This window comes from Miscanthus floridulus, chromosome 1 (genome assembly GCF_019320115.1).
Source record: "Miscanthus floridulus cultivar M001 chromosome 1, ASM1932011v1, whole genome shotgun sequence".
In the NCBI taxonomy this organism is placed as follows: Eukaryota; Viridiplantae; Streptophyta; class Magnoliopsida; order Poales; family Poaceae; genus Miscanthus; species Miscanthus floridulus.
Window position 1 is genome coordinate 27,998,274 of NC_089580.1, and position 25,681 is coordinate 28,023,954.

At 46.8% G+C, this 25,681-nt stretch overlaps 1 pseudogene; it reads right to left on the reverse strand.

Annotated features, from left to right (window-relative positions):
• Positions 1-274: 274 nt before the first annotated feature.
• On the reverse strand, positions 275-15,150 carry LOC136453657 (carboxylesterase 15-like; annotated as a pseudogene).
• Between the last annotated feature and the right edge of the window lie 10,531 nt (positions 15,151-25,681).

Here is a 25,681-nt window from a genome sequence, read left to right on the forward strand (position 1 = left end):
TTGCTCAAAACAGGCGGGAAACAAAACTGCAGCCCACCTTTACTCTCGGGTGGGAAGCCCACCCGGGAGTAAAGGTGGGCTACAGTTTCATGCCCCGCCAAAAAAAACCATTTACTCCCGGTGCGTGTTACCAACCGGGAGTAAAGGTATACCTTTACTTCCAGTTGGTAACAAGCACCAGGAGTAAAGGTACCTTTACTTCCGGTTGGTAACACGCACCGGGAGTAAAGGACCTTTACTCCCGGCTGGTGGCTGGCACCAGGAGTAAATCTCCCTAGTATATATGCGCCAGTGCTTGGCGTAGATCGATCCTCTCCTCTTCTTCCTCATTGAACAGCCGCCCTTTCTCCTCTTCTTCCTCACGTCGCCGTCGGTCGCCACCCCACCTCGCACCGATGAGCCCTCCACCGCGTGTGCCTCCACAGTCTTGAGGTGAGTTCTCTCGGCTTCTGCATTCCGGGTCGAAGATGAAGAACCCATGGCCCTGGCCCCCTCTGAACATGGCAACACGGCAAGTTCGGCTTCCCCATCATCGTCAACCTAGCGGCATAGTCATGTATGTGGTCGTGCAGCGCGTCCTGGTTCGGGTCCATGACGAGCAGCAGTGGGAAGGCGACATCGTCCAGCGAGACGCTGTCCGGCCCGAATGGGATGGCCGCCGGGTCACACGCCGACGGGCAGCGCCAGGCGCCACGCTTGGTTGAACAGTGCCGTGCCATGTTCGTCAACAAGGCCGACCGCCTCGGATGCCGTCCTCTCCTCGGCGGTGAAGAAGGGCTAGAGTAGGACGCACCCAGTGATCCGGATGATGGGGTCGGGGGCGAGCTGCCTGCTGCCGTACCAGACGGCGACGTGGTGCGCGATGTTGCCGCCGGCCGAGTCGCCACAGACGAACACCCTGCCTAGGTCACCTGAGTCGTTGGCCAGCCATGGGTTGGCCTCGGCCTGGGCGCGGAGCCATGACAGGATAGTCTCAGCGTCACGGTGCGTCGCGGGGAGGCGGTGCTCGGGCGCCAGGCGGTAGTCGGCGGAGAGCACGAGCGCTAGGAGCTCCGCGGCGAACCTGAGTGCGCCGACATGGAAGTGGGGCAGCTCGAAGCTACACAGGTAGAAGCCGTCGCCGTGGAAGTAGACGAGCACCGGCAGCTTATTATTGGCCGTTGTCGTGTTGTCATCGGTGGGCCTGTACATGCGGATGCAGAGCACGTGCGCGGTGTTGTAGACGACGTCCTTCCACTAGATGGGCAGGTTAGACGGCACCTCGCCCTAGAGAGGGAGCGCGGAGTACTTCACAGAGCACGTCACGGTGCCATCGCTAAGAAGCTACACGATGCCGAGGCAGTCGTCCACGACGTGCGGCGCGGTCGCTAAGAAGAAGTTCACTCCTTGGCAAGCTCCACGACGTTTAGGGTTTATACGGTGAAGCACCGCCGCCCTCGTTAGGGTTTATACGGCAGAGCACCGCTGCCCTCATTCACCCTAGGGTTTAGGGTTTATACGGCAGAGCACCGTCGCCCTCGTTCGCCCCAGGGTTTAGGGTTTATACGGCGGAGCACCACCGCCCTCGTTCACCCATGTGTACAAACATATATACGACAGAGCGGAGCACCACCACTCTCGTCACACCGCCCTCTCTCGCGGCCTAATCGATCAACATTCGTATTATCGTTATCGTTAACGCTAAACAATCACACTAGGGCGAATTGCGTCGGTGACTAGGGTGAACCGCGTTGTTGATGTCACCGACGCGGTTCGCCCTAGTCACCGACGCAATTCGCCCTCGGCCATTTATGTATAGCCCTAATTCGCCCTAGTACCGATGCAGTTCGCCCTAGTGTGGCGAATTACATCCATGACCAAGGGGCAAGATTTAATAATGCATATTGTTCGTAGATTTTATGCATGTAAGCAAAGATTTGACGTACTATATATTGGTTTTGTTTTTTGAAGCTAGATGGTCGACCCAAGAAACATGGATGAGGAGGAGTTGATGATGAATTTAATCAACACTGGCACTCAAGTTGCCGGCGATGATGGTACTAAAAATAACGTGCAAGAGGATGCAGATGACGGGAGTCGGTACTTAGCTCTTGAACAAAATGAGCAACAACATATTGGCCAAGTATATATTTTTTATTATTAGCTATTTATATTATCATATGTCTTATGTGTGCTCATGACATTAAAAATAATATTTATATTTTGTAGCCCTCTAGATCGACATCAACAACTACAACAAAGAGTAAAATTGTTCGAGGTCCCAAAAAGCCATTGGAGGGCCGCTTCATCATCTCGGAGTTCAATGTGGATACAGGCGAACTGGGGGGCCAAATAAAATGAAATTCATGCACCACTATGGTTACCTTGTATGGGACCGGCTCCCGATCAGTACCTGTGAATGGAAGAAGAAGACCAATGCTCCTCATATCAGTTTTGTCTCCGATCGTGACAAGACGTTAATTTGGAATGATGTCTTGGAATATTTCACGCTCCAAATAGATGGTTATGATGATATAATAGATGGTGATGAATTGAAGGAGCGAGTTAGGGATTGGGCAATGAAGAAGATGGCCACCCAGTTTTAGACTTGGAAGAAACACCTATACACGACGTATGTCCTAGGCCCGATCTCAAAGCAGAGGCCCCATTGGGATGAGTTTGTATAGTACAAGACGTCGGAAGAGGGTGTGAGTCAGATGATAAAGAACCAACGTAATGCCCAATAGAAGACATACCACCATAACTTGCCAAGGGTATCACACTAGAATTACTTGAGTGGGGAGAGCGTGCAAAGAATTGGTTTTTTGCTTATGGGGGAACATTGGACCAGGAGACAGGGAAGTGCGTTTATGGCGCAAGATTGCAAGAAGCAGCAGAAAGATTGTTTTATGCTCAGAGAGCTACTGCTAGTGGTGCGTTCAGGCCCAACAGAGAGAATGATGAACTAACATACGCCATTGGGACTATTGAACACGGTGGCCGAACTAGAGGCAAAGGAAGTGTCTCATGGGAGCATGGATTCCCTCAGGACAGACCTTCCTACAGAAGCCAACAGAGAAAGAAGGAAGAAGAGGCACAGCGGCTCTAGAGGTTGGAGGAAGCGGTGCGTGAAGCATAGGAGCGGGAAAAAAACCTTAAAGCGAGAATGCAGGAGGAAATCAGAAGGCAAGTGCAAATAGTAGTGAGTGCAAGCAAGTAGGCATCAGAGCCAGGAATCAACATTAGCCAATCTGTTTAGTTGAAAAGTAGCTGCGCTTCCACAGAGATACCAAATCAAGGGGATACAGGACTGCGCTTCCCTATGGATGACATCACTGAACCTTGTACATCGTGTGAGCTACACATTCTAATGGGGAATTCCACAATCAAGGTGGCTATCGGTCTTGTTAATCCTATCGATCGAACCAAGACACCAAGGATTCATAGGAATATAATCCAAAAAGGACATGCTACCATCTCGGTAGATAAAGTTGAAAAAGGTTTTAGTGATTTGCCTCTTGACATTCCTGGAGGTGATGGTGAGAAGACTCTCGGAGAAGCAGAGAAGACATTCATTCTATGGTGCAAGCGCTACATCATCATTCCAGGGATGTTGCCTCCACCTCCTCCTGAACTATCTCACCATAGGTGCGGATGAAAACACTACATCATTAATTTATATTGGCTTAAATAATTAACAATCTGCTCATAATAATATGTCATTCTTTTTTTTGTAGCAGATCCCCCCCAACCTAAGTCCAATTGTTCAATTGCCAGATCATCATAGTGCTCTGTACGATGACAATATGTTGGAAGGCGAGGCTGCATCCACACCATCTCCAAGGAGGTCTCCAACGCCGCAGCCGCCACCTCCAAGGAGGTCTCCAACGCCGCTGCCACCACCTCCAAGGAGGTCTCCAACGCCTCCCCCGCCCCCACCTACCAAGAAGCCAAGTACTAGCAAGAGGCTAGCCCCGTAAACGAAGAACCAGCCCCAGCCGACAAAGAAAGCCACCGTGAAACCAAGGGCTATTCCCAAAATAATATCTAAAGAGAAGGAAGAAGTAACTGATGCATATAAAAAAGATATGTCTAGATTCTATGATAAACTTAAAAAGGATCAAGAAGTAAGGAGTAATCCGGAGAAACCGTACTTCTTCGTAGCTCCAGATATTCTAAGAAAAATGGTGGCTTCTTACCAACAACAACAGCGGGAATCTCGTAAGCCGTCCAAATCAACGTTAACGGACTATGACCGCACTCTCACCAAGTCAATTGAGGCAGCATAGAAAAAGAAGCAGGCAGGGAAAGGAGTTACACAACTCGGACAACAATCGCACCAATCAGTCCCCCACTAGTTGTTGGTAATGAATATGGTTCGAATTTAGGATTAATGCATCAGGCAAACATACCTCCGGATATCAATTTGGATCACCTTGGTGAATTTATTAAAGAGACTGGTCTCGACCTTTACCAGATGTTTGGTGATGGAAACATTGAGAGTGCGGCGGAGGTTGATATTTGGAAGAAAAAATTTGTACTAGGCCAGAGTCTATACAACCCTTAAGCCTTAGGTGATTAGGGGACGCAAATGTACCTGCTAAACAAGTGGTACATGCAGGCGTCTACCGGTGGATACTTCTACGTTGGTGTTAGAATTAGAGATGAACATTGGTTCTGTGGCGATGATGTTATGTATGTTGACTTTGCAGAATTTCATCAACTATGCCACATGACCTCTCTGAACAAAGTTATCATTAGCTGCTATTGCCTATAAGTAATAATTCTTTCGATCTATTATTAAACTCATCATATGTGTGTATATGCATATAAATTATCCTAACAAGTACTATATATATGCAGATTGACAATGACAGAGCACAGAAAGAAAGGCTACAATGAAATTAGTTTTGTTGATCCTCATATAGTATTCAAAGACCCAGTTACTCCAATGTCTAATTGAAAGTCTGAGTCAGAGAGTAACCTCATAAACTTCTTAGTGAACCAACGCCACAAGAAGGATATACTCTTTCCCTACAACTTCAAGTGAGTGTTAATAATATCGATCATCCTTAATGGCTCATATGTTAATTCTAGTTAATTAATGAGTGTTATGCGTTATATCCTATAAACACATGCAGCAATCACTGGATATTGATAGACATCGATCTGGTGAAAAGTCACTTGATAATCTATGACTCGATGAGAAAACCACAACAAGACTACCAAGATATGATAGATATTATCCAGAGATAATTTCGGTATCTCTAGCAACTATATATACACATAAACATGATGATTAACTATATCCGATGACGTGGCAAATTTTTTATTGGACAGTGTTTGAAAAACCTTTATTGAGAAGCAACACATGGGAAAATGCAAAGCGTCACTGAATGTAATCCCTTTGAAAGTAAGCCCCCTAAATCGCATCATCTTTATTAATTAAACATATAGCTTTTACCGGATCACCAGATTGGATGACAAATCTTTTTCTCATAAAGTGGTGTCTGAGGCAGGAACAGGGGAACAACTACTGTGGTTACTATGTTTGCAAGTTTATCAAAGAGCTCTCCCAAAAAACTCCTACAGAGAGACTCAAAGTACGTTAAAAATACACTATATATTCATTTAATTATTATTATTGATTGTGTTACTATGTCTTTATATATATATATATTAATTTATTTTCCTTTAATTCAAACCTGTAGGCTCGATGGTTGGAGTAAAAGGTCATACGATAAGACCAAATCAAAGCAATTCAAAAATCTATAGCCAGATTTTTTAATGACCAGGTCATCGATTTCAAGGGCAAGTTCTACTTCGACCCAACACTGCCATGGAAGCCAAGTTAGAGGATGAGAGAAAACTTGTTATATCACAACAACTGTAATGCAATCTTTTGTAATATATGCATATAAAATAATATAATGTAAAATACACATATGCATGCATGCATGTATATATATATATATATATATTTCTATGCTTGAATTGTGTAATTTAATACGTTCATTGTGCTTGAACCGAAACATACTATACGCGCGTATAAATATATTATTAGCAGCGTACAATACGACTTCGAAAACCTATTTTGAAAAGAAAACAAAAAAATGAAAAGAAAAGAAAAAAAACTTTAGTCCCGGTTCGTATTACCAACCGGGACTAAAGGGTGCCGGCCTCGTGGCATGTCAGGAGGCACCTTTAGTCCCGGTTGGTGTTATCCACCGGGACTAAAGGCCTGACCCGGGACTAAAAGACCCCCCTTTAGTCCCGGATGCTTGCTCCCGGGTGGGGAACCGAGACTAGAGGGGGTTCCCCACCGGGAGTAAAGGCCGTCTCTATACCAGTGAGAGCATCTACAAGAGACTCTCCATATCCTTCTTAAATGCTAGGAATAGAGATTTTAATTAAAAACTACCCTCCATCTGCTTCACTAAATGGTTATTCAAATATAACTATATTCTATTCCAGATTTTTCGCTAGCCAAAAATAGAAGAGGAGAATGACTCTCTAGAGTGCTTATGAGATGAAAAACTGTTAGAGAGTGAAAAGATATAGAAAATAATTTTTATACAAATAGCTCTACAAATGATGACGTAGAAAATGAGATTTAGAAATGCTTTTAAAGATACTCTAAGGCTCTAAGCAGCCTTAGAGTAGAAACGGTTAGACATCGCCGCAGTCTCCATCCAGTCACGCCCAAATCGGCCGGCCGGGACGTGCGCGTGGGGCCGCTACATGAGTTTCGCGCGATCCATCCATGTGTGGTAGTAATGGGCTACTGGCACTACACGCTGTCACGATCCTGCTTTCAGTTAGCAACCACTCTCATCGTCACGTAGGTCCCGTCCGTCTCTGATACGTCCGGAATCTGCACAGCACGCCGCGCATGGCTGGGTAGGCCGCCCGGCCGTACGTTATCGTTACGCCGGGGCTCTGGCTGGCTGGACGCCGGCACGCGCGGCCGCTACGTACGGTTTGGTGCGCACTGGCGCGCGGCGGCTGGTTTATCCTCGTGCGTGCGTGCGGACCTGCTGGTATTTTGGTGCCCGTTTCACGCACGCACCGGCGCAGCGTCGGCTGGTCGGTTGGTCAGGGCGTCAGGCCCCCACGGGCCATGGCGCGGCGGCCGCTGTGGCGCTGTCGCGCTTCGATCCGCCGACCTGCGCGACATGGACATGCACCTGTTCGCTTTCGCTTGATCGTATCATGTTTATCAGTTATGATATAGTATTTTTCTCTCATAATAAAACAGTATTAGTCGGCTTATAAGCCATAGAAACGATCGCATATTATTCTGTGTAGTTGGACGGATCATTAGATGCTCCCGGTGTCGTCTGTACGATTGCATATTATTCTGTGTAGTAGCTCGATCTGCAGGGTGCTGGCTGCTGCTTGCAACAGACAGAACCTACGGAGTATACATGCGTACGCACTCACGCACTCATCATCAGTAGGATTTCTTGGTGTCGGCACACGTATGTACATGCATGACATTAAGGTAACACGTCCTCCTAATAATAAGCTGTTCGGCTGATGATTTTTACGGCTGATAAGCCGGCTGATGCTGTTTTGTTGGTAGAGAAAAACACCCCATGACTGATAAAGCCTGACTGATAAATTCAAGCGAACAGAACCATAATTAATGCGCCTTACCCTAGAGAAAATGGCACGCATCATTGGATCCAATTAGTGGTTGATCAATCGACAGAGAATCGATCTCCTACAAATGATAGCCACAATCCAAGCTACCGATCGAATCGAAACCGAGCGCTAAACTATCGTCCTGTTCGTTTGGGCTTGTTTGGCTGATAAGTCATAACTGAAAGTACTGTTGGCTGATTTGGTGTGAGAGAAATATTATCCGTTTACTGAAAAAGTACGACTTATAAACCAAGCAAGCCTAAACAAATAGGGCGCATGCGTGCACCGCGAAGCTAGCTAGCTCTAGCCACTACTACGAGCTGATCGTGTCTTTCTTCGTTAGGCGTTGCTTGTGAAGGAAGCTCCGGTAGATCTGGGCGGTACGCTCCATCTCCATCCCCTTGCCCTGCTTTGCGAGACCACTACTCTGCATCACTGTTTTTGTGGCTGCCATCATTGACTAATCTGTCCTTTTGGGCCCGTCCACCGCCCAGTGTGCAGCCGAAGCAATGCACGCACCATCGGATGATACCGTGATAGGCTGTAACGGCAGGTTCCAAATGCCATTGCCATCGCCATTAGGCTGGCTGCCTCGCTTGCTCTCTTTGCGAATTAGCGCGAGTGCTTTTATTCCCTATCGCCCGCACCCCGACGGCCCCACCCTAACGTCACCACAGTGGAAAGCAAAAGAAAAAAAAAAAAGCTGTTCATATTCCATCGACAGAATGATAAGACATGACTCACTGTTGTGGCTGAAGATGAAACTGTTTGGACCGTATCCAAACACAGTGCACTGGTGCGTATTTTGAGATGAAGTTGAAACTGACAGTACTCTCATAGTCTGAGACGTGTATATTTCGGCTTTCGGCCACCGGAACAGCATTTTGGGCTCAATTGATCGATGGGTTTTTGGTGGATCAAATATCCGGTAAATCTAGATAGCACTCGGGTGTTTTACGGGGTTTGGTCACTCGATTTCCTGTCCATCCGATTTGACACGTGTTGCTCTCTCCGCCGCTCAGTTTGCTGCGCGCGAGTGAATCCAGGGCCGCGCCGGGTCCCAGGCCATAGCTCCCACGCCATCCCTCTCTGACACGCAGGCTGCCCTGTTGTGTTTGGGAGCTGTGTCCAGTCTTTTTACAGCTAGTTGCCCACCCGGTGGTCAGACTTGAGTAAAAATAACAACAGGTAAAATCTGCGTGGATATAGAAATCACAAACCCGCATCCGCGATGATATATTTGTGCCCACACCCACGCCCGCCACCCGCCACGAGCAGCACTATGCGCCCACGCCCGCTATCCGCGGGCATGCCCGCATATCCGCGACGGCCTGCGGGACAGAGACGGCAGCCTGCGCGGCGAGGATGGTGGCCTGCAGGCCTGGGTCAGAGCTTTGGAGCAGGGAGGATGGCGGCCGGCGTCGGAGCCTCCGAGCGGAGAGGCCGGCGGCCGGCGAAGGAGCCTCGGTGTGGGGAGGCCGGTGTCCGGCAACCGACGTCGGAGGGGAGAGGCCTGGGTCAGAGCTTCGGAGCAGGAAGGATGGCGCCCGACGTCGGAGCCTCGAACCGGGAAGGACGACGACCGACGAAGGAGCCTCGGACCTCGGTGCGGGGAGCCGCGAGTGGGGAACTGGGGGCTAGGGGTCTGACCATCTGAGGGAGGCCGGAGTGGAGGAGCGACGGCGCTGGGGAGGCCGGACGCCGGAGCCCAGATGTGCGATGCCGCTGGGGTCTGGGGACGCGCGACGCCGATAGGGAGGCCAGACTCTGGAGGCGCGACTTGGGGTCGCCGGTCGCGTGGCCGCGTCACCGCGTGGGTGAGCCCATGAGGGTGAGTGGGTGACGGCGGCTGGTGGTGGTGGTGAGAGTGGGATGGGATTGGGAATTTGGGATGACGGATGAGTGAACTCAAACCCTAGAATCTAAAGGTTATATAGCTCTTACACAGTGGCCCCACATTTCAGTGCAGGGTTTGCGGGTTTGCGGATGCGGGCATGCTCTTTTTTACCCGTTTATCTTCGCTTGCTGGGCACAACTCTATGCCCGCGCCCATGCCCATGGGCACAGGTTCGCGCCCGTATCCGCGCCCACCGGGTCGGGTGCCCGCGGGTACGCGGATTTTTTTTTTGCCGTTGGCATCTTTAGACTTGAGAGCCCAGAGGCTTTGTTGACCTCTTCATTCTTGCATGGAAATTGAAACCACGACATGTCCCCGGCTGCCTGCTTTGTTGCCTCTGCCTTGTTCTGCTCTGCCCATATCCGTACTAGTATGCTCTTCTCTCTCAAACTGCAGGGGCCTACCCATGCCTGCACAGCGCCAGATCCTCTTGAGAGAAGCTTGTTTGATTACTAATTACAAATTACATCTTATTAGACCATATATTACTGTTCCTGTTGGGGTATAAGTTATGTGCTTAATTAGTGTAAATTGATTGTTCATGAATAATAATAGTCACAATTACTCGAACAATTATCTGATCTTTTCTTGTTTTTTAATTTTTGTATGTTTTATTTGGTTTCTCTTTGAAATCTTTCAATTTACCTTCCATAGAAATAATCTGTCTATTTTTTTGTTTTGTTTATTTAATATTTCTGTATTATTTTTATAAGTTTTATTTGATTCATTTGATCTTGATGTCATGACAATCTGAGTGTTTATGGTTGCAAAATCATGTGTTTATGGTTCACTCAGTTTGTGGTAGTACGTCGTATAGGGTGTTTGTGCATGGCCAACAATCGAGTGACAGAAGCTCAAGAATCACTCGACCGCTACGTAGACACACTGCGAATATCTGAGGCTCATCATTATTAGATGGAAAAAAGTCCACATTATCTCCCAAAACTTTTGTGAAAGTATGATTTTCTTCCCTGAACTCTAAAACCGGGTAAATCACCTCCCTGAACTTTTAAAACCCTTCGTTTTACCTCCCTGACCAGTTATTAGCGGTTTTCAAATGCGGTTTTGTCTTTTCTTTTTTATTTATTTCGGCTGAATTTTTAAAAAATAATAGTAAATCATAGAAAAATCATAAAATAAAAAATCTAAATTTTTTGGACTCCACATGAGTTGATCTACATAGTGAACATAATACGTATGTTTTAGTACAATTTATTTGATGTAACTTTAGATCTATATTTTTTTATAATTAATTCATAGCTACAGTTTCTATGGTCCAATTGTGGTGAAATTTTATGGTGGACTAATTATTATATACTTGAATTGTAATAAAAATTTAATACTCATTGAATCATGTATAACTTAATTATATATTTATCTATAACTAAGTTATATATAATCCAATGAGTATAAATTTTTTACTGTAGTTCAAGTATACAATAATTAGCCCAGCATAAAAGTTTCACCACAATTGGATCATAGAAACTGTAGCTATAAATTAATTATAAAAAACATAGATATAAAGCTATAACAAAAAATTTGTACAAAAACATACCATATTATATGTTTATTGTTTAGATCTACTCATGTAGAGTCAAAAAAAATAGATTTTCTATGATTTACTATGATTTTTTAAATATTCAGTCAAAATAAATAAAAAAGAAAAAACAAAAACCGTCTTTGAAGACCGCTTATAAGGGGTCGAAGAGGTAAAACGAACGGTTTTAAAAGTTTAGGGAGGTGGTTTACCCGATTTTAGAGTTTAGAGAGGAAAAACAGACTTTCGCAAAAGTTGAGAGAGGTAATATGAACTTTTTCCTCATCCTATCCTATACTCTTATAAAGCAAAACCCCACTAGCAATTTTTCTTGACATGCAAGGTGTCCACCTCAGCAGTCCACTATCACTTGCAATTAAAGTTCACTAGCACTAGTAATTATAATATCCACGTCAGCGAGATATATCATCCACTAACGTACATTTGGTTGTCCATATCAGCGTGCCATGCTATCCACTAACATTAGTTTATAATAGTTAATCTCTTTCCAAGAATGGTATAAATAGTTAAATTTTATTCTAAATTAGTAGTTTCTGTAGCAACACGTGGGTTCCTTTCGTTTTTCTTTGCGAGAGAGAGAGAGAGGAGGGGAGACCGGGTAGATCAACATTTTCCAACTTGGGCTGGACACAACAAGTGGGGTCGGACAAATCAAATCTCAAGAAGTGGCCCATAAAGGTTTACTTAGCTGGTTCTAACGAGGCCCAATTTTTTCACTTCCATGCCGAATCGGTCATTGTGGGCTTTCCTTGCAAAAACTTGGCAGCTGGGCAATATCAATGCCATGCTGGGCTTTCCAACACTTGCATAAGCTACCACCGTCACACACACATTCATAAAGTCCCCTCAAAAAAAAAACACACACACACACACACATTCATAAAGATAAAAAAACTTCGTCGCCAGTCTTAACAAAGCTAACAAAAACAAACTACTACAATGTCACATCTGGAGTCCAGCAACTACTGGCACACCTGTTCGTTTATGTTGAAATTTGATTTATGCTGAAATTTATGAGAAGAAAATATTGTTTCATAGCGGACGCCAGCGAGAAAACTTTTCAAGCTCGTTGGTTCTTTAAAAAAGTAGCTTCACGCATTTTAGGCTTCCCCGACGCGCCATGCTGGAGCACTACCACAAGCACCACGGGTTTGTTTGGTTACTATACTGGCCTGGGGAGGCCTGGCCAGGCAGCTCGCTTAGCCGCAGGCGTAGGAAAATGAACGCCTGAGATCCTTACCTGGCGCAGGCAACTTTTCCAGGTTACAAAGCAAACACGCCCCACGTGTCTGCACAGGACACCCGAATCAGCTAAAGTGATACTCTTGCAGTACATGGGCACACTTGACAAGAAGTAGAGGCACTGGCTAGAGCGCGTGTTGCCGCTTCAGCTTACAGGGCTAGATGGGACAAGACAATGGGTATTTATTGTTCCGGTTGATTTGTTGTGAGAGAAAAATATTGTTTTGGTTGAAAAAAAAATTAAAAAGTACGGATTATAAGAGAAGCGAACTGTAACACCCTCAGTGTTACGTGAGAAAATCGTTACTAAAACACTGCATGAGCATCATGGTTATGTGTTAATGTATGTAATATAGTGTGTGGATCAATTTCCGTAACTTAAAACGACCAATGAAAATGCATAATGAAAGGTTATTCATAACTTATGAACTTATTTTATTGAGCGAAAACACTATAGAACGCATATACGAAACTTTAATAAAGTTTGAAGTACAAACTTTATAGATGATGATGAAAAACCTACGGTCAAGTAATGAATTCACTAGCTGACATACCTAATAGCTTGGAAATCGACTTTGACACGAATCCGATCAAGACTTAGTCGATTTCGTAAGTCTGAAAAAATGGTTTGACCTAGCTATGTTCGGTAGTTTTTGTAGAGTAATTAGGTTAAGGAGTGGTGTGGTTTTAGGGCTTGTTTTAGTAGCCTAATATGCCCTCTTAAGAATTGCATAGGTGGTTTGGCGATTAGATCAACGTGTTCGATTTTTCGAATGCTTTAAAAATCATGCGCAGCATGCTCTCGGCTGGCTTCATCACGTGGGCGCGGTCACCGTGCCTCGGGCACTCAGCGTCACGGCGTCGGTCGTCCGCACACACGTCCGCACGTACACACGCGCACGCCGCGCTTGGTGGGCCCGATGCCCTGGACGGTCCGTCGCCGCCTGGCCGCCTGCCTCTCCGTGTCACTACCGCTGCCTTACGTTGCGTCGTGTCCGCCTGTGCCGCTGCGCCACCGCCATCCCATCACCGAGCTGCACGTTGGCTCGCTGCATTGCGCTGTCACCGCCGCGCCACAGCACGCTGCCATCGCGTCCGCCTGTGCCTCTGCGTCGTTGCCCGTCCCGACTTCGCGCACGTGGGCTTGCCGAGGCCACTCGCGTGTCGTTCGCCTTTGATGGCGCCACGACCGCCCTACCATGTTGTCTTCGTCTGCAAGCATGCACGCTCCTTTCCTGGCTGTGGTGGCTCGTAGTGATTGCACTTGTGCGGTCGTCGTGTCCCGCCAAAGCTCGGGCAAGCAGCTAGACCCATCCCCTTTTTCCCCTCCCTCCTCTGTTGCCCATGCTAGCCAGGCCGCGCCATCAATCTAGCATGGATGGGTCATGTCTCTTCAATTCGGTGCTCTTTCGACTCCGCCTTCGAGCCTGCTAGCCGACCGACCCCGCACCGTGTCCAATCACGCCTTGGCAAGCTCTAATTTGGAGTCGAGCTTCCACCGTCGCGCCATTAAAGGCTAAGCCTGTCGTTGTTGTGTGCATTACCCACCATGTCATCCCGAGCCAAATTGGTTGCACCCCCAGCCCTGCCTCACAGTCCTCCTCGATGTGCGCACTTGAGCCTCGCCCCTCACTGCTTCCCTCACGGCACTGACATGGCCGTGCCTTCGCGGTCCACCATCGCCCTTGTAACACCCCGGTGTTATGCCTACATTTAGGCACTACAAATCACGCATATCATGCATCATCAAGCATCCAAATCCTACATGCTTAATCATGTGTATACCAATTGAAACATTGTTTTGAAACATCTGAAACGTGCGTGAAACCTGAATGTTGCATATACCAGTTTAAGAATTGTTTTGCCCTGATTTTGTTTGCTAGGTTAGTAGAACTTGTTTGGTTAGGATTGTAAATCATCTAGAATTGTTTATCACAATTTTTGGAGCACGGTTTGTATTTGAATTTTTGTCAAATTTTGCTTTAAAAATAATTCTCCAAACATTAGGGTTTAAGTCAAAATTGACTTTAATTGTATAATTCAAAATCTATAATGAATTGGACGTTGGTCTTAAAATCAAAGTTGTAGAGGATAAAATTTTGAGCAACTTTTGTTTTTGGCCCAAAGTTTGAAACTGCTTTGATTTAGTCCAAAAATTCATTTGAATGAAAAAGGAATTCAAATTAATTTGAGAAATCTTGTTTTTACCTTCGTGGGCCTTGCGCCTCGTTTCTGGCCCGTCTGCCGAAAGCCGGCCTGGCCCGCGTCCCCGCCAGCCGTGCGCCTCGCGCGTCTCCCGTGCCGGCCCACATCGCCCCGGCCCTAGCCTAGCTCCGCGCGCTGGCCCTTCTCCCGCGCGCCGCGCCGTTCCCCTGCTGGTCGCCGCTGCCACGCCACGACCGCGGCAGAGAACGTCCGCCGCGTGGCGACCGCATGTCCGGCGTCACCCGCCGCGCGGCAGCCACGGCCTGACACCGCGCCCATGCGCCCGCCTTCAACTGCCAGTGCCCGTGCGCTCGCTCACTCGCGCCCGCGCTTCCTCTTCTCCCCCTCTAGAGCCGAGCGCCCGAGCTCCGCCCTCGCCGCGCCCGCAGCTCCGCCGGCGTCAAGCTCCCGCACCACCGCGCCATTCCTCGATTGTTCGCGCCCACAACTCCGCCTCGCCTCCCTTCGGCTCACGCTCGCGCTTGCGCCGCCTTCCGAGCCCAGGGTGAGCTTCCCCGCGCCTCGCCACCGACGTCCATGGCGCCTGCCGTGCTCGGCCGCCGTGGAGCGTCCCCTTCCTCCCCTTCTCAGCCATGCTTAGCTGCCTGCTCGCTTTCGCCATTGCCTCGTGAACCTCCTGCGCTCGCTTGCTTGCGCTGCCATGGCCGGAGATGGCCGCCGGCCGCTGGCCGAGCCGCGCCGTCGCGCCAGCGCGCGCCCCGGCGAGGCACCCTGCCTCGGCTGGCCAGGCCGAGCCAGGCCGTGGGCTAACGCCCTGTTGGGCCGTCTCCCCTCCCTCGCGCACGGGCCGCGCAGGCCGGTTGTGGTCGTGGGCCAGCTGTTCCCCACGGGCCGGCCCAGTATTTCTTAAATAAATTGATTTCCATTTATTATTTGTTAATTGAAATCTGAAATGGTTTGAAAATTATTTGGGTGATCAAACTTGCTCCAAATTTGTTGAAACAAATTTTTCTAGGTTCCTTATCATCAGATCTACTTGGGAAAATTTTTGCATGTCATTTTTGGGATACTTTTCTGTAGGATTTTATTTAATCATGGATATTGCTGATAACTTGAAAAATATGTAGAAAAATCTATAGTCTGCAGAAAAATATGATTTCAAGTTTGTTAATCTTCTTAGGTCATGTACTTCCTAGGAAAAATATGTTTCATGCATGTGCTGTGGGAAAATTTTTAGGTGTAGTTCAAGTGCCTTTAATGGCTGATTTTTGTTATTTTTGCTAAGAGAGCAAACTTTGTATAAAACATGCATGTGGTAATTTTTGGACAGTCATTATATGCTATGAAGAACCTAGGAAAAATATTAATTCTGTTGTTTGACACTTTTCATAGTACAAAGTAATTTCATGCTCATTTTTATGCTATAGCTTGTCATTTTTGTGTAGGATAGTTTACTTATCCAAATGCCATGAAATTTTTATGGTAGTCTGTTTAGGGTAGTATTATGCTACTGTAATTTTCTCAGATTTTTAGGAGCATCAGAAATATATGTTGCTATTCAAACCTATTATTAATTAGGGTTTAAGCAAGTGTTGCTTTAAGTGTGATTAAGAAAGTAGTAAAGCTTTGGTGTATCCTTGAAGCATTTCATAAGATATGTTAACTTAACATATTAGTAGTAGAAGAGAATGCAGTAGATGACATGTGCTTATAGTATAGTTTCTTGGATGATGTTGACTACCTTGCATTTCAACATATCCATTGCATTCATCTCCTTCGATGCACCGTTTGCATAATCACTTACGCGCATTGCATCATACAGGATCGCAAACCGAGAACCCAGTCGTCATACCCGAGGAGCCAGAGGAGCAGCTCGAGGTGCAGCAGCAGGAAGTGCCAGAAGCCGACGAGGAGGACGTTGAGGAACTTCCGGAGTGCCCCGATCACCGTCCGAGCTCCTTCGAGAGAGGCAAGCCCCGGAGCATTTTTCTCCCGGTTTGCAATTATTTAATTAAATACTTTACTTTAAATTGATGCATTACTGTTCAGGAGTTGTTTGCAACCGTTGCTGCATTTTACCTTGCTTACCTTTGTTATACTATATCCTTGTTACCCTGGTATCCGCAGTCGAGTCAATGCTTAGCTGGCTTAGACCGGTAGAAGTCAGGTGATTTCCTGTCACCTGCGAGCTATAGGTGGTTACCTGGATCTGCTTGGATGACTATGAAGTCATGGTATAACTAAGTGTTAAATGAAGTTGAGACCGGACGGAGACTTGCAGAGTTTTGGACTGTAGTGCTTTCCGTCTGTGTCGATTAAGGACCGACCGTTGTTGGGCCTCGAGTCATGTTGAACGCATGCCTTACATTTAGCTGGCCGGATAAAGTACCTTCCGACCGCGAAGCTGGGAGATTTTTCGGGCCGAGTAGATTGCCCGCAACGCACTGTGCCGGAGCAGGTGTGGTAGGACACGGGGGCGGGATGATAAGACCAAAGTGCAGTCGGTCGGCCCCCGGGTACATGTGGTTCCTGGCAAACTCGAGATTCCTGGAAAGTTGACTCGGTGATCAATATCTCACTTTAGCGGGTGAGTGAGGTTTGTGTAAGGAATAAATCACCAGCTGGTTAGGAATCGATTCGAATCGCCATCGCTCCTGGATAGTGAGCACTTGACTTGAGTTACTTCATCGTAGTAAATGTTATGGAACACTTGGACAGTTATAGTGAATATGACAGTATGGAAGTTGTTTAATGATCATTGGTTATCATTATCTGCTTAATCACATGTTTACTCTAGTATAGGTGCAAACCTAGTTGACAGGTTAATAATAATTAACTTGGCAATAATGCTTTTAGACAGGTTCTTGAAATGCTAAAAATGCTTCTTTTTGCAAATGAGTCAGCTACCCTACTATAAAGCCCTTCATAATCCTTGGTGTCATTTATTTTCGGTTATGTCGGGTAAGTCTGGCTGAGTACCTTCTCGTACTCAGGGTTTTATTCCCAATTGTTGCAGATGGGCAGATGTATTACGGCTACTGTATCAACTGCCTTTATCCTGCGATGGGTGATGCTTAGGACCATGGGCATGGTCATTCCTTACGTCTCATCTGATGCTTTTGTTGGAGATGATCATTCGCTGGCACTATATTTAAACTCCGCGTGAGTGTGTGTGGTTTGAACAAATGACTTCCGCTACTTTTATTCGAACTGGTTTGTAATAACTATGTTTAAACTCTGATCTATCTGAGATTGCGAACTTTTATGTAATATGTGATGGTGACCGCTAAACTTATTACGATCATGGCTGGGACACGAGTTGGTTTGAAATCCTTCGTGATTTCACGGACTACCGGGTTATACGGGCTTAAGTTTGCTCAATCGTCTGCTCTGGTGGATGATTTTCTTACTTAATTTCGTATAATTGGTCGGTTCTGTCACAGCTGGTATCAGAGCATGGTTTAGCGTGTTACTGTTCACAAGTGTATTTAAAACAAAAAGGCATTTGAAAAACGTGATTTTAAAACTATAAAGTGTGCCAGTGATCATATCCTTTATGCCCAGTTAAGGACTTTAGGTGGCTTAATTAAGTACTGACTGGGGTTCTTGCATCATATTTCTCTTTCGTCGCTCATACGGCGTGCTATTGTATGAGTGCCACTTGGTTGAGTGGTAATGAATGGATCATTTGCCTCTACGCCTCGGTAAGTGTGAGTTGTGAGAGCATGATCGGATACACCGCCGATCTAGGGTGAATGCTTATATGATGCTGGAGTAATTACATGTTCTACGCATGTTTTACAAAGGTATCTCATGTATGGGTCTTCCGTCTGTGGAGGCGATGCCGTCAATAGGACGATGGTTCGGGTAGTTACTACCGTGGTACACGTATCTGGGGATTCGTGTAGAGCGTGTAGATAAAAATTTTACTGCTTTTATGCATTCATTGGGAATTGGGCTGAAATGAATCTTCTGCAGGTACATAACAACGCTATCGTGTAGAACGTATTAGCTACGTATTTGAGAGATCGTTGTTATGCCACCGAATTCGTCGTTAGAAATTATTTATTTCCTAAGTTTGTGAGAACGTATGGCACGTACATACATCATGTTACTTGTGCATTTCATTCATCTCATGCATTCCTCCCCTTATAAATTGATTATCTCATTTTGATAAAAGAGATATCACCAAAAATATGTTTCCCCGAAGTAATAAAAGAACTTTTTGCTACAGATGGCCCGCACGAAGCAGACCGCCCGTAAGTCCACCGGAGGAAGAGCACCCCGACGTCCGTTGGCCCTGAGGGAGCACCGCACCACGGACACCTTCTTGAGCGAGTTTGGCATGCCAACTTTGCTTTGGAGAGTGCTCCATGATGTGGGGTACCCTAGAGGGTCAAGAGCCGGTGTACTCTTGGAATGAGAACCAGTTAGCAGATGATGGACTTGCAGTGGTGGATATCACGGTTCCTGCTCTCGGTGGTGCTCCAGATTGGGATGGTTGGCATTTGGAGTTTGAGGGTCGCACTCCGGCTGAGGGTGCAGAGGGAGCAGCCTTCCGTGTCATCAGAGACATTATGAGCAGATTTCCCAGTGAGCTTGCAGCAGCCCTAGCTGGTACTTTTCCTAGGGATGATCCTCGTGATGCCATTTGGGTTCAGCCTCAGGGAAGTGCATTGGTCAGAGGTCCAGCTGAAGGACAGGCTAGCGACAACCAGGCGATGAGTGCTATGTTCGCCGCCATCAGAGCGTATGAGGGTCTCGAGAGTACCTACTGGACTTTGACTGGCTTGCGTAGTGAGGATAAGCTCAAAGGGAGGAAGCAGAAGAAGAGACAGGCACGTGCTATAGCTAGCTTGCAGGAGCAGTTGGCTGATATGAACTTACAGAGAGATCAGGCGGTTGAGAGAGGTGATAGAGCTATGCAGCGGGTGCATACGTTGACTCAAGCCAACAACAATGCAGACCGCATGATTGGACAGCTGGTTCAGGAAAGGAATGAAGCCTGGAACGCAAGAAACCTTCTGCTGCAGAGGGTCGATGAGCTAGAGGAATACAACGGCTACTTGCACGAGGAGTTTCACGCGCTCTACAATGGGGTTGGCCCATATGCTCCATCGAACGCCGCTGGCATGGACATCGACGACGACAACCAGGATGAGCCTGCAGTTTCACCTGGACGCGATGGTGACGTCTCCGATCCCGATGATGGCCCCGAGGAGTAGGCTAGTTGCCTTGCGCTAGTATCTAGGTCTCGTCGCGATGGCATTTCTTTTGTTGGCACGTAATCTATCGTATGTTGCTTCGAACGTATGAGACTTGGCATGTGGTTGGAACTTGATTTTCGAATGCGATATCTGAACGCATAAAAAGTCCAGTGTATGTATGCTGGCAATGTGATTGTATGGACGCGATGTTCGCCGTTGAAGCAATTCGATTAAGTGCTGTTGTTTTAATTGGGATGCGATGGTTGTGCCTCTGTTTTATTGTATGAGTTTATTCTCTCCAGTAAATTCAGTACGGCATAAATTTTTCCTTCACTCGCAATTATTACAGCTTCACTCAATCGTTACTTGTTGCTGAAATATGCAGATGACAAACACTCGCCGAACCACGTATGAGGCCGCTGAGCCCGGTGCCAACGGTACGGGGACCGGTGGTGGTGGTGGTGGTGGAAACCACGGCAACAACAATGAACCTCCCCATGAACCGCATTTGCCACCTCCTCCCCCGTTTACCCCCGAGATGTTCCTCGCACAGCTGCTCGGGAGTCAGCGCAACGCGGAACAATCCCAGAAGAACATGGAGGATCTTCTTCGAACCATCGCCAACAACGTTCAACGTGGTAACAATCAAGGTGGTGGCATGGGAGTGAACCAATATAGCAGCTTCAAAGATTTCATGGACACCAGGCCGCCAGTATTCAAGGAAGCAACAGAGCCACTCGATGCTGAGGAATGGATCAACACTATGGAAGATAAATTCCGTGTGTTGAGGATGACTGAGGTTCTAAAAACGGAGTATGCTGCACTTCAATTGCAAGGACCGGCGGGAATGTGGTGGAAGCACCATCGTACTACCTTCCCTCCAAATGCTCAGATTTCTTGGAGAGAGTTTGCTGAGGCCTTCCGTGGAGCCTATATTCCACCAGGGCTGACCGAGATGAAGTTGGGAGAGTTTCTGGCGTTGAACCAGGGCACCAAAACCGTGACGCAATACCTACATGCCTTCAACAACTTGTGTCGCTATGCTCCCGACATGGTTGACACAGATGCCAAAAGGATAGCCAGTTTTAAGAGGGGTCTCAATCCAAAAATGATGAAGCATGTTGGTACCAACAACCGCGTCAGATTCAACGACTTCATCAGCGACTGTCTGAAGCAGGAGAAGAATAACAACGCCAGTACCGCAGCCAAGACACGCAAGAGAGCCTTTGAAGGTGGGCCGTCTCAAGCTAGAGCACCTATGGGAGGTCAGTCCTTCATATCGCCCATCGGCACCTGGCGCTAGATTCCGGCCACCTCAGCCAAGAAGCCAGAATTTCCGTGGACCTCAAAAGCCGTACAAGATGGCAGTACAGCCCAACAAAGCAGCCGCGACTGCGGTGCAAGGCAGTTCCAAGGGAGCTGTGGGATCTGCCGGGACAGTGAGAGGACCCTGCTATAACTGTGATCAACCCGGTCATTTCTCGAGGTTTTGTCCGTACCCGCCTAAGAAGAAGCAGCAGACTTATAATGCTAGAGTGCATAGTACAACAGTGGATGAAATTCCAGAGGGAGAGCCCGTCACTGCTGGTAAGTTTCCTGTCAACGAAAACCCTGCAGTTGTTCTATTTGATTCTGGATCATCGCATTCTTTTATGAGTCAAGCATTTGCACAGAAACATGAACAACTATGCACAGAATTGGGTTATGGTTACCGTATAAGTTCAGCAGGGGCTGATGTTTTGACCAACCGGATGGTTCGAGGGGCAACCCTTGAATTAGGTAGCAGGAAGTTCCGAGTGAACTTAATAGTTATGCCTGGATTAGTTTTGGATGTCATTATAGGGATGAATTGGATGAAGGATTGGGGAGCAGTCATAGATACGGGAAGTCGAGTACTTACCCTTAAGGATCCCCTAGGTGAGGGTACTTTCCAAGTACCATTGCCTCGAAGAACAGACCTTATAAGTGTTACATGTGCTACGGCAGTCATTCCTATTCATCAGATTCCGGTAGTGTGTGAATTCCCGGACGTATTCCCGGATGAGCTACCTGGTCTTCCGCCAGATAGGGAGATTGAGTTTGGAATTGAGCTAGTCCCCGGAATAGCTCCGATTTCAAGGAGACCCTATCGGATGCCTCCAGATGAGTTAGCTGAGCTGAAGAAGCAATTAGAAGATTTGTCAAAAAAGGGGTTTATTCGGCCAAGCAAGTCTGAATGGGGATGTCCCGCTTTGTTTGTGAAAAAGAAGAAAGAGGGCACGTTGAGAATGTGCGTAGATTATAGGCCACTCAATGCTGTGACCATCAAGAATAAATATCCCTTGCCACATATTGATGTTCTGTTTGACCAATTATCCAAGGCCAGGGTGTTCTCAAAAATAGATTTGAGATCCGGTTATTATCAGATTAAGATTAGGCCACAGGATATACCGAAAACTGCATTTTCCACCAGATACGGGTTGTATGAGTATCTTGTCATGTCTTTTGGCTTGACAAATGCTCCTGCATACTTTATGTTTTTGATGAATACAGTTTTCATGCCAGAATTGGATAAGTTTGTGGTAGTGTTCATCGACGACATTCTGGTGTACTCCGAGAATGAGAAAGATCACGAAGAGCATCTGAGAACTGTCTTGACCAGACTTAGAGACCATCAATTGTATGCTAAGTTTAGCAAATGCGAATTCTGGTTGAAGGAAGTTCCTTTTCTTGGTCACATTCTGTCAGAGAATGGAGTTTCAGTCGATCCAAGTAAGGTGCAAGAAGTTATGAATTGGAAAGCACCGACCACAGTTCCTGAGATTAGAAGTTTCTTAGGACTAGCGGGTTATTACCGTCGCTTTATACCAGATTTCTCGAAGATCGCCAAACCGATGACAAGCCTCCTTCAGAAGGATCATAAGTTTGTGTGGACAGAAGAGTGTGAAGCAGCTTTCCACACTTTGCGGAAACTGTTGACCACTGCTCCTGTTCTAGCACAACCAGATATTGGGAAACCATTTGATGTGTTTTGCGACGCATCGAAGACTGGATTGGGTTGTGTTCTTATGCAAGAAAGGAGAGTCATAGCTTATGCATCACGTCAATTGAGAAAGCACGAGGTCAACTATCCAACACATGATCTTGAACTTGCTGCAGTTGTGCACGCCCTAAAAATTTGGAGACATTACCTACTTGGTAATGTGTGCAATATTTTCACGGATCACAAGAGTCTTAAGTATATCTTTACCCAACCAGAGCTAAACATGAGACAGCGTAGATGGTTGGAATTGATCAAGGATTACAACTTGAATGTGCAATATCATCCTGGTAAAGCCAATGTAGTGGCAGATGCTTTGAGCAGAAAGTCACATTATTTAAATGTGCAGCCATTACTTGAAGATGGGTTCGATCTAATGCATCCTGCTGTGTTACATAGTATTCAGATTAGTTGCTCTTTGGAAAGTAAGATAATAGAAGGTCAGAAAACCGACAAGGGAATATTCCATATCAAAGAGAAAATAAAAGAAAAGCCGTCTCAACACTTTAAAGTGGATGAACAGGGCGTGTTGTGGTTTGACAACCGTCTTGTGGTTCCCAAGGATCGAGAGCTTAGGAATAAGCTCATGGATGAAGCTCACTTTTCTAAGCTATCTATCCATCCCGGAAGTAGTAAGATGTATCAAGAACTAAGATCTCGCTATTGGTGGACCAAAATGAAGAAAGAAATTACAGCATATGTTGTCAGATGTGACACATGTTGTCGAGTGAAAGCAATTCACATGAAACCTACCGGTATGTTGCAACCCTTATCAGTCCCTAGTTGGAAGTGGGACGATATAAGTATGGATTTTATCACGGGTTTGCCCACTACTCAAAAAGGACATGATTCGATATGGGTAATTGTGGATCGTCTTACCAAGACCGCTCATTTCTTGCCTGTCAAAACAGACTATCGACCACCTCAATATGCCGAGAGGTATATCGCAGAGGTTGTGAGGTTGCATGGTATACCAAAGACCATAGTATCTGATAGAGGCTCGCAGTTCACGGCTCATTTTTGGGAACATTTACATAAAGGCTTAGGAACTAGTTTGATTCGCAGTACCGCTTATCATCCTCAGACAGATGGTCAGACTGAACGAGTGAATGCTGTTTTGGAAGATATGTTAAGAGCCTGTGTATTGTCTTCTAAGGGATCATGGGAGTCATGGTTACCGCTAGCTGAATTTTCTTATAATAATAGTTATCAAGAAAGCATCAAGATGGCCCCATTCGAAGCTTTGTATGGCAGAAAATGTAGAACACCATTGAATTGGGTCGAGCCTGGTGATAGAAGGTATTATGGCATTGACTTTGTAGAAGAAGCCGAGAAGAAAGTTCATATTATTCAGCAGAATATGAAAGCTGCCCAATCACGTCAGAAAAGCTATGCAGACAAAAGAAGGAGACCCCTTATGTTTGAAGTTGGTGACTATGTTTATCTGAAAGTCACGCCAATGAAGAAGAAAAGGTTTGGAATCCGAAGGAAGCTTGCCGCGAGATTCGTAGGACCATACAAGATCTTAGAACGAAGAGGTCCGGTAGCTTACAAGTTAGAGTTACCTGAGACAATGAGTACCGTTTTCCCAGTTTTCCATGTATCACATCTCAAGAAATGTTTGCGTGTTCCAGAGGAAAGAATAGAACCTCGAGGTATTCAACTCAAATCAGATTTGGTGTATCGTGAGCAACCAGTCCGGGTGTTAGACACTAAGGAACGTGCTACTCGGAATAGTGTGGTGAAAACATACAAGATACAGTGGGATCATCATGATGAGGGAGATGCAACTTGGGAAACAGGAGAGTATCTACAAAAAGCTTATGAAGAATTTTATAACAAATGGTTCGTAACCCAAATCTCGGGACGAGATTTTTATAAGGGGGGAGGGCTGTAACACCCCGGTGTTATGCCTACATTTAGGCACTACAAATCACGCATATCATGCATCATCAAGCATCCAAATCCTACATGCTTAATCATGTGCATACCAATTGAAACATTGTTTTGAAACATCTGAAACGTGCGTGAAACCTGAATGTTGCATATACCAGTTTAAGAATTGTTTTGCCCTGATTTTGTTTGCTAGGTTAGTAGAACTTGTTTGGTTAGGATTGTAAATCATCTAGAATTGTTTATCACAATTTTTGGAGCACGGTTTGTATTTGAATTTTTGTCAAATTTTGCTTTAAAAATAATTCTCCAAACATTAGGGTTTAAGTCAAAATTGACTTTAATTGTATAATTCAAAATCTATAATGAATTGGACGTTGGTCTTAAAATCAAAGTTGTAGAGGATAAAATTTTGAGCAACTTTTGTTTTTGGCCCAAAGTTTGAAACTGCTTTGATTTAGTCCAAAAATTCGTTTGAATGAAAAAGGAATTCAAATTAATTTGAGAAATCTTGTTTTTACCTTCGTGGGCCTTGCGCCTCGTTTCTGGCCCGTCTGCCGAAGCCGGCCTGGCCCGCGTCCCCGCCAGCCGCGCGCCTCGCGCGTCTCCCGCGCCGGCCCACATCGCCCCTGGCCCAGCCCAGCTCCGCGCGCTGGCCCTTCTCCCGCGCGCCGCGCCGTTCCCCTGCTGGTCGCCGCGCCACGCCACGACCGCGGCAGAGAACGTCCGCCGCGTGGCGACCGCATGCCGGCGTCACCCGCCGCGCGGCAGCCGCGGCCTGACACCGCGCCCACGCGCCCGCCTTCAACTGCCAGTGCCCGTGCGCTCGCTCACTCGCGCCCGCGCTTCCTCTTCTCCCCCTCCAGAGCCGAGCGCCCGAGCTCCGCCCTCGCCGCGCCCGCAGCTCCGCCGGCGTCAAGCTCCCGCACCACCGCGCCATTCCTCGATTGCTCGCGCCCACAACTCCGCCTCGCCTCCCTTCGGCTCACGCTCGCGCTTGCGCCGCCTTCCGAGCCCAGGGTGAGCTTCCCCGCGCCTCGCCACCGACGTCCATGGCGCCGCCGTGCTCGGCC